Source organism: Bos taurus, chromosome 8, assembly GCF_002263795.3.
Source record: "Bos taurus isolate L1 Dominette 01449 registration number 42190680 breed Hereford chromosome 8, ARS-UCD2.0, whole genome shotgun sequence".
Classification (NCBI taxonomy): Eukaryota; Metazoa; Chordata; class Mammalia; order Artiodactyla; family Bovidae; genus Bos; species Bos taurus.
This window is the reverse complement of record NC_037335.1, coordinates 24,489,318-24,500,003: the sequence shown is the minus strand read 5'-3', so window position 1 is coordinate 24,500,003 and position 10,686 is coordinate 24,489,318.

Below are 10,686 nucleotides of genomic sequence, written 5' to 3'. Positions count from 1 at the left end.
AAGCAGACACACTAGTAATTAGAGAATGAATTAGGCTTGTAGTGTGGTATGTGGAGAGATTCAGTGGGGACTCATCTACTATGGGATGTATGGAAGGTGAAAATTGCCCAGTTATAGTCTCACATCCTGCCTTACAATAAATCCAGAGCAGCTGGATTTTGTCTTCGACACTGAAACAGCTAATTTCTTGGGTTAAGCAGCTGATGAAGTAGTTATTTTGCTTATAGAGACCATGCTGTCTGAATAAAAAAACATTTTTAAATACCAGAGTTAAAATTATCTTGGTAAGAACCTCACCCATGAGAGGCAGGAGGGAAGATGGATCCCTCTGAAGGTGGTTCTGGTGGCCCTGCTGACTCAGGTGTTCACTAGGCAGGTGCCCACTGAGGTCTGAATTACCTCCATTGTTTATGTTATTTCTCTCTCATTCTCTTTATTCAACTAAATACTTGATGAGACTTCAAGTGACTGTTTCACATGCTCAGGGGATGGAAGATTACTAAGACAAAATCTTTGCTCTGAATGAACTTATGCCAGGGAAAGTAAGACAAGGACATAAATGATCATAAAACAAAACATGAGAGAAGGGGTTTAAGAAGGAAAAAAGATTGCAAAGAGGTAGGCTCAAGGAAACATTTCATGGAAAAGGTAGCGTTTAAGATGGTCATTGAAAGAGGGAAAGCTTTCTGGGCAATGTAAGTTGGGGACTTACTTTCTATGGGGTGTGAAGTGAAGTGAAGTCAAAGTCGCTCAGTCATGTCCGACTCTTTGTGACCCCATGGACTGTGTAGTTCATGGAATTCTCCAGGCCAGATACTGGAGTGGGTAGCCTTTCCCTTCTCCAGGGGATCTTCCCAACCCAGGGATCAAACTCAGGTCTCTCATGTTACAGGTGGATTCTTTACCGGCTGAGCCACAAGGGAAGCCCTCTATGGGGGTGTATCAGGATAGCTAAGGTCTAGAGATAGGAGAGCACTGAAGTGCGTGGGATACTCAAGCATACCAAAGATGGGAAGCCCCATCTTCTAGGCCACCAGGCACTTGTAGGAAAACAGTGAGAAGCAGGGTGGAGAGAGAATCTGGAGAGGACTAGAGTACCTTAGAGTGCGGTCTCCAGCAAAACTTCCCCTAGTTCCCCTAGGGAGTCCTGGGAGTGGTCTGTTTCCCACCCCACACCTCCCTCTCAGTCTTTCCTCGTCCCTGTCCCCTCTCCTTTCTTTGTGCTTTCTCTTGGTATCAAGAGATCTGCTCCTGGATGGAGTCCTATGCCAGGTTGGACAAAGACTTCATTCTATTCTCATTTGGGGGAGCCTGGTGGGCAGCAGCAGCAGCACCCACTTTGGGGCTGCAGTGTTAGAAGATAGATTTATAAGCTGCTGCTGCTAAGTCGCTTCAGTCATGTCTGACTCTGTGCAACCTCATAGACGGCAGCCCACCAGGCTCCCCCGTCCCTGGGATTCTCCAGGCAAGAACACTGGAGTGGGTTGCCATTTCCTTCTCCAATGCAGGAAAGTGAAAAGTGAAAGTGAAGTCGTTCAGTCATGTCCGACCCTTAGTGACCCCATGGACTGCAGCCTTCCAGGCCCCTCCATCCATGGGATTTTCCAGGCAAGAGTACTGGAGTGGGGTGCCATTGCCTTCTCCGCATTTGTATTATTTTATTTTATTTAAGTTTTTTAAAGTTAATTTTTATTGGCGTATAGTTGATTTATTGGAGTATTAGTTGGTGTGGTAGATTCTGCTGTATAGCAAAGTGAGTCAGATATATATAGATATATATATATATACACACACACACACATATATCTACTCTTTTATAGATTCTTTGCCCATATAGGTTATTACAGAATATTGAGTGGAGTTTCCTGTGTTATACAGTAGGTTTATTGTATAGGTTTTTTATTTTAATTATCTATTTTATATACAGTAGTGAGTATATGTCAGTCCCAATCTCTTCCCTACCCCCTTCCCCCTTGGTAACCGTAAGTTTGTTTTCCCTTCTCCATGGGATCTTCCCGACCCAGAGATTGAACTTGGTTCTCCTGCATCGAAGGTGGATTTTTTTATTGTCTGAGCCACCAGGGAAGCCCCCAACCATACGTTTGTCTTCTACATTTGTGACTCTTTTTCTGTTTTGTAAATAGATCCATTGTCATACTGAGTGAAGTCAGTCAGACAGAAAAAGACAAGTATCATATGATATTGCTTACATGTGGAATCTAAAGAAGTGGTAGTAGTGCTAAGGTATGACGAGCTTTACTACCATACCGCCTTGATTCTAAGATGCACAGTTTCATATGTTTTGACGTCTGTGAAATGGGAGCATGGCTTACGTGCAACACGAATGTTTAGTGCAGTATCCCTTTGTTTTCTGTCCCCACTCCCAAGTTTCTTCTTGCCTCCTCACCAAAGCAAACAAGTCAAAAGCTATTATTAAGTCACTGTCCTACAATCAAGGGAATAGGATGATATTTTCTTGTTCCTCACGCCTATCCCCTAGAGATACCCCTTCTGTTTATTAGCTGTGTGAGGAGAAGTCATCTACTTAAAGTTTCCTATTGATGTAAGCATGCTCCCCTAGAGGATTCCATGACCTCTGGAGTCACTATGTATAAGGCATGTCTAGACTATTTCCATCAGCCAACACCATTTCCTTTGCAAACCGAGCCTCATCTGAACAATTTCCACATGAGCATGTCCTTTTGACGTCCATCTGTCCTCATGTTGCCTTCCTAACATAAAGCAGCAAAGGATTAATTTTTAACAATCTCAGCCTGCCTTTTTATGATGGTTATTATTATTATTTATGTATAAATGATTCTATGATGATTCAATTACAAGTAGACACAGAGGCACTTTGTTTGGTAGATAGCTTTGTTTATCCCCCACAAAGCAGAATATGAATTAAATATGCTTAAAAATAGGAAATCAATGTATTTTCCTAGAATTCTGAGTCTAAATTCATGAATGAGAGGGACTCATAACTAGATTCAGTTGAGGATTGGGCGAGTCATAGCCTATCCCCGCTTTTAATTTTTCCCTCCAAGTTTTAAAAACAGGATAAAATCTGGTTGGAGTATACAGATTGGACAGATGCAAGGGATTTTTAAAAATAAAGTGTCATAAAAGAACACATCACTGGAAAGGGTGGGTATGTGGAAGGGAGGGTATGCTGGTAGGTAGCCCAGTAGTAGCTACTTTGCTGAAGAGGGGGTGTTTGAAATGAGGGAAGGGTCTGCCTCTCAGGACCGGAGTAGCTCTGGCACTACGTCAACATTCTATCTGAAATGTGTGTGGGGTTATTTCAATGCACTTAACAGTTCTTCTTCTGGATCACTAATGGACCGCCAGCTGCCCTTCCTTCCACTGCCAGCTGTTCCCCACGTTGCCTGCTCTTCTCTTCCCAGGCTCTTCTACCTACTCTTCCTTTTCATCTTCAACTGTGTTCTGACTTTTCTTGGTTTTTACACAAGAACTGAAATCTGACTTTCCCTGTAAAACTCTCATTGTAGAGACCACACTTTCTCCGTGTACCTGGAACTCATAGGATGTGAGGGTTCACGCGGTTTGGTTCCTCTCTGCTGCTTTCTTCCTAGCTCTATCCTCTCTCTTGAAACTCTCTTCCTGGGAAGCCCATAGGGGTCACTTCCATGGCTGGTGTGAAGGGGCTCAGACTGCCCAGTTTGACACTGGCCTTCGCCGCTCAGAGACTAAGATCATGCTGGGTGGTGGTGAAGGTTAAATAATTCACTGTTCAGGATACTGGCAGAGGGCCTGGCAGGTTGCAAGCACTCAGCTCTTTCTTCAGTTCACTTTCTCTCTTACCCTCCCTTCTTCTTGATTCTGCCATCTGCACAATTCCTAGAAAAATCTTTTAATTTCTGAGAACTAGATGCGTTTATCATCTGGCTCACAAATTAGTAAGGTGTCTCACAACATCCCAACTGATGGCCCTTCCAATTCCTTGGTTTCAGCATTCTTTATCAGCCTCTGCTTTAATTATGTTCATCATGAAAATCCTCATCCCCTCCAAGAACTTTCCTTCAGTTCTTTCACTGACTTGTCTCCCTCTGGACCTGCACCACCTCTCCACAATACTAGATTCACAGAATTATCACTTATGATGGGCTTTTAATGAGGACTGAGTAGAGGCAAAAAGATGTGCCATACAGAATAACATGTCATTGAAAAATAACTCCAAGTGGCATTGAAGGTGTATATATCACATTACTCAGTATTTCTTATTTAGATGTTTACCTGATAAATGAATCTCAGAGTATTAGGCCAAGAAAACGCTTGCCTCCTCCTCTGATCTGGCCAGTGCCCTTTAAGCAGAGACTGGAACTTAAGAAACTTCCAGGCTTCCCAAGTTGCCTTGGCTGTTGGGAAGACGAGGAGCTCCCTTCTTCCCCTTTTCCCCTTCCTCCCTCACTTCCTTCCTTTCTCTCTTCGCTCTTTTATAAAATTATAACATTTTTCTTACTTTAATTCTTCTAGTATGATTATTCTTTTCATTACTTAAAATTTGGAATTTTATTGTATCTGGATTCTCTGCAGACTTTATCTTTTTAAAAAAAATTGATGTAGGAAAGAGAGTAAATAAACACAACCTGGGATGATATTGGCCTAATTTGTTCCCTTGGACCCAGACTCCTTCCCCAGGGGAAGGGGCAGATGGCTGATGAGGGACCAGCTCTATAATGATGATGGATCAGTCTTTCTGGTAGTTTTCCCAAAGCGCCTTGGCACCTCTCCAGGATTGCCATGGAGCCGTTGAGGATACTGTGAGCCCAGCCACCAACTTGGTCTGTCTTAGATATTGGGTTTTATGGCTAAGAGAAATCTTCTAGCAATTGTTTTGCTTCAAGTATGAGAGGACATCTTTGCCTCTGATAAAGTAAATTCTTTTGGGGAGCCCCTCAGGAATCTGAGGTCTTTTAAATTAAGATTCTTTTTACAATACACTTTCTATGTGTTTAATTGTCATGAGGCATCGTGCTAGATTTTTAAAAAGCTTTGTATTTTGTATTGGAGTACAGCTGATTAATAATGTTGAGATAGTTTCAGGTGGACAGCAAAGGGATTCAGCCATACATGTACATGTATCCAGATTTTGACATGCATCAGTTCATTAGATTCTCACCATAATGTTGTGAGATAAGTATTACTATTGGCTAAATACAACAGCTATGATGGTGGTTTAGTCACTAAGTCATGTCCAATTCTTTTGTGACCCCATGGAGTGTAGCCCACCAGGCTCCTTTGTCCATGGAATTTTCTAGGCAAGAATAGTATAGTGGGTTGCCATTTCATTCTCCAGGGGATTTTCCTGATCTAGGGATCAAACCCAGGTCTCCTGCATTGCAACCTGATTCTTTATCGACTGAGCCACCAGGGAACCCAACTCAAAATGTAGTAGCGACATTTTATAAATCAGGAAATTGACTCTTGGGAAAAGTTAAATAACTCACCCCAAACCAAACAGCTAAGAGTTAGGCCCCAAATCATCTATTAATATTTGAAACCTAAATTCCCAACTACATCAGGATCTGTCAAAATGGAATGAAATAGACCAAGTCTCCCAGATTTTCAGGATGGCAGGTCATCCAGACCCAGGGGACTCCAGACTCCTGCCCTTTCATAGCTGGACATTACAAGGATTCTGGAGGCTTTGGCATTGACCTGTGAGGCAAAGAGGAAATTTCATGGCTGGCAAAAGCTGAACTGTATGAATTCTAGTCACCAACAGCTATTAAGTACCTGTACGTATTTCAGTCTGACTGCCAGGAGAAGACAATTCAAGGTCTCCTTGATATATCTCTCACCTAGAAGTTTGGGTGTAAAAGCAAGCCCATTGTTTTTATGCTTCTTTTCAAACTCCTCTACTGCTCTTACCCTTTCACTGTCCCTTCCATCTGAAATACCTTCTCCCTGCTAGACCATAAAACAGAGCTGCTTATAAACTGTGCTGAAACTTGAATTTAAAAAAAAGCATGGATTTTAAAAGCATGTCTCCAAATAAATTTGAAGTCAAATCAGTTTGAACAATCACTGTACTACAAATGTCATTGGATTCTCAATTACATTTGATTCACAGGCCTTTTATTTCTCCAACTGAATTCTAAAAATAATTTTAATTAGGAAGACATAACACTGACTTAAATTCAGTAGTTCATAAGACAAAGAAAGGGACAAAGACTTCTGGTGGTGAGAAAAAAAAATCTCAAATCATCAACATGCCAAATATTTATTTTCCTTCTGAAACAAAGTTATTGATTTCCAAATAAAGAATCCATTTAGGGACAAATATGCCATTCAGATTATAATTGCTTTTTCATGCTAAACTTAGAAGAATGTATGCATTAGAAATGTTAGCAATTCTAGAAGCAAACATTTTGCCCATGATAAACACCACATTAAAATATTCTAGCATAATGGAAAAGATAGCATTGCTGATTCAGTATCAGTTGACTATTTGGTGTTTGCTTGTTAGTTTGAGATGAACTTTTTAGTGGTGGGATAGAATTTATATCACATCTGTGCCTGTCTGCTCTCGCCCAGCCATTCCCACAGTTCTTGGATGAAATGACAAAGCTGGGTCAGGGATGATGGTTTCAGAGCAGGCAGAATCAACCAGCACAAAAAAAGAGGATTTCTCAGATTTTGGTCTCCCAAGAAGAATATTTCAGCTATAACTCTAAACATCTGTGCCATTGAGAAGTTAAAAAGGGAACCCACAACCTATGCTTCCAGAATCATTTGGCTGACGTTAAACTACTAACTACTCCAATTTATACAGAGAGAAGTTATCATTCAATACACAAACATTTTAAAATCTTATTATAGGGTAGCTATGAGTTATAGAAGAGGAGCCTGTCGGCTACAGTCCATGGGGTCACAAAGAGTCAGACATGACTGAGCAACTAAGCGTGTGCGCGCACACACACACACACACACACACACACACACACACACACGAGTTATAGAAGAGATTAATAGCTGATTCTATCAAAATGATCAACCAAGTCTTGTTGTATAGACTAGAAATTTCTGAAGTAAATTCAACGCAACTCCAATTCATTAGGATGCTAAAAGATGATACTTAAAAAAAATATAATCTATGGCCCTCTAGGCTTGAGAAATACAGTGTTAAATGCAAGTAGACAGGGCTCTTAGTATAGAAAGTCTATGCTATTACAGATACAGCCTAAGTGATGACCAAGACTGTATCTAATTAATCTCTTCTCTTTTTTTAATGTTTGAGAAGACAAGTTTCTGAGAGCCTGTATTCAGAAGCCATCTTTGTCTTAGGCCAAAAAGGTGATGCAAGCAAATACAGATTTCCTTCTGATTTCAAAGAGCCAGATCTCTTTGTTTGACCATCAATGACCTGAAGGCCATCTTAATTTTCCAATGACTTGTCCCTACTTCTCTTTCAGCAACACGCTAAGACAGGAGTGATTTCTGCTAGATATGATGGCAAAGTGCTTCCCTCATTTTTACTCTGCCCACATAATACCGGTAGGCCAGTTTAGTCTGAATTATCTTTTTCTCTTTGTCTTTGTATTTCTTTGTGTAACTTCTGACATACTCTTTTGTGTCATGGATTGACAATGTAGTTCAAGAGAGAACAATAAGTCATAATTGTTTGAAGAATGGGTCAAAGTCTGACTGGTGGAAAATGATGGAGAAAGTCCATGCAACTTAGGAAGCTACCTTGGTGGCTGAGAGGGTAAAGTGTCTGCCTGCAATGCGGGAGACCAGAGTTCAATCCCAGGATGGGGAAGATCCCCTGGAGAGGGAAATGGCAACCCACTCCAGTGCTCTTGCCTGGAGAGTCCCATGGCTGGAGGAGCCTGGTAGGCTACAGTCCATGGGATTGCAAAGAGTCGGACATGACTGAGTGACTTCACTTTCACTTTCACAGTTGATGAACATTTTCCCATCAGGCTTGAAAACACAGATTAACTCGAGCGACAATTCCAAGAAATTATAGTATATAATTTTCAAAACGGCAAAACAGAATTGAAAACAAATAACATAAGTGGAAAAATCATAGGAACTTAAGGAGAATTTGTGATTGTGAGACTATGCACAGAAAGGCTATTATCCAAACTCATCCTGGGACAGTACTCATCCACAAAGTAAAGGAGGGAAACTAGTATCATTTTCCCAGGTAGCCTCTTTCAATAATTTACAATCCTTATAACTGTAACTCTTTTTACAGTCAAATCAGTATCCAGCCTTCAACAGCAGTAGCCATCATCAGGATCTTTTCCAATGAGTCAGGTATTCCCATTAGGTGGCTGAAGTATTGGAGCTTTAGCATCAATCCTTCCAAGTAATTTTCAGGGTTGATTTCCTTTGGGATTGACTGGTTGGATCTCCCTGCAGTCCAAGGGACTCTCAAGAGTCTTCTCCAACACCACACTTCAAAAGCATCAATTCTTAAGCACTCAGACTTCTTTATGGTCCAACTCTTCTATCCATACATGACTACTGGAAAAACTGTAGCTTTGACTACATGGACCTTTGTTAGCCAAGTGATGTCTCTGCTGTTTAATATGCTGTCTATGTTTGTCATAACTTTTCTTCCAAGCAGCAAGTGTCTTTTAATTTCATGGCTGCAGTCAACATCCACAGTGATTTTGGAGCCCAAGAAAAATCTGTCACTGCTTCCACTTTCCCCTCATCTATTTGTCATGATGTGATATGGGATCTGATGCTCTGATCTTAATTTTTTGAATGTTGAGTTTAAAGCCAGCCTTTTCACTTTCCTCTTTCACCTTCATCATGTTTCTTTGGTTCCTCTTCACTTTCTGCCATTAGGATAGTGTTGTCTGCATATCTGAGTTTGTTGATATTTCTCCTGGCAATCTAGATTCCAGCTTGTGACTAATGATTTCAGAGGACTTAATTATGCTTCCTATGTCCCTGTTCAGTCACATATGAACTTTACCTGAGCTTTCTGCCACTTTCTCTTTTGTGACTTGACTTCTGGGGAATGAATTCAAACCTTGGTTTCCATATGGTCAGAACTTGTGTTTTTGCTTTAGTCTTTCTGATGAATAGGAAAGTCATGAGTCTTTGTCATGAGTCTTTGGGATTACTGATGTTTTTGTGACTTTATTATGTATCTAAATTATTACTGAATTTTTCATTGAGGTAAAATTTACAGGGGATGAAATATACTCAATTTAAGTATGTCATTCAATGAGTTTTGATAAGTATATACTGCTGTATAACCTCTACCCTAATTGAGATATAGAACATTTCTATCACCCTGAAAGTACTCTGGGATTCCCTTTCCCTCTCCCTAGGCAATGCTATTCTGATTTCTATTATCATAGATTGATTTTACACGTTATGCAACTTCATGTAATTGGAATCATATAGGATGTACATTTTATAGCTGGCTTCTTTTGTTGAGCGTGTTTTTGAAAATGAGAATCGATGTTGCTGTGTCTTAGTATTAATTCATTTTTATTGATGAGTAATAGTGCACTGTAAGTGAGTGAAAGTCGCTCAGTCGTGTCCTACACTTTGTGACCCCATGGACTACACAGTCATGGAATTCTCCAGGCCAGAATACTGGAGTGGATAGCTGTTCCCTTCTCCAGGGTATCTTTCCACTGTAAGAAATATTCCACTGTATTCCAGGGTATTCCACTGTAAGAATATATATCAATTACCTTGTTGATAGGTGGATGGTTTATAGTTTGGGCCCATTTTGAATACAGCAATAATCATTTTATATAAGTTGTTTCATGGACCTATGTTTTAATTTTATTGAACTATGTACTTTTTCATTACCCTTAACTTAAATGTACACAAACGTGGGAAGTGGCTGGCCACCTGCTGGCAGGTCGATTACATTAGATCTCTTCTACCACAGAGACAGCAGAGATCTATCTTCACAAGACTCACACATATTCTGGATATGGATTTGTTTTTCCTGTCTATAATATTTACTGCCAGCATCTTTAGCTAAGGACACTCAGGTTGCCTCACCATCATGGCATTCTGCACAGTACTGGGTGTGATTAAGGAACTCACTTATTGCAAAAGATGTACAGCACTGGGATCCTACCCACTGCACTAACTGACCTTTACCGCAGCCCAGTATCTGTAAGCAGCTAGCCTAAGAGAAAGGCACAATGCCTTACTGAAGACGTGATTATAGTGCCAGTTGGGAGATGACATTTGAAAAGAAAATGTTCTATGAAACAGGACAGTGTATCAGAGACCACTGAATGCTACTGTTTCCACAGCCAGAACATGTGGGTCTGGAAATCAAGGGATGGAAGCAGGAGTGGATCCTTTTGGTATTGTACCTAGTAACTCACTCACAGAAATTTTGCTTTTTGTCCTGCCCACAATAAGCTGTGCTGGTTTAGACATCTTAGTCTTCAAGGGAGAATGCTTCCACAAACGGACACAGCACCACACAGACATTTTGAGCTCCTACCACTGAACCGATAGCGCTATTGCATTTGGGTTTCGGCCTGACTCACACAATGCTTCTATCTGGTATTTCCTCTCTAAAATTTCCAATCTCTCTTCATTCCTCAAAATACAGCTCAGATCACTGTGTTTTCACTAAGCCTTGTGGTCGCTCCCCAGCTCCCAGGGATCTCCCCTTTATATAAAAAATACTTTTACACTTTATAAACTCACTGATAATGT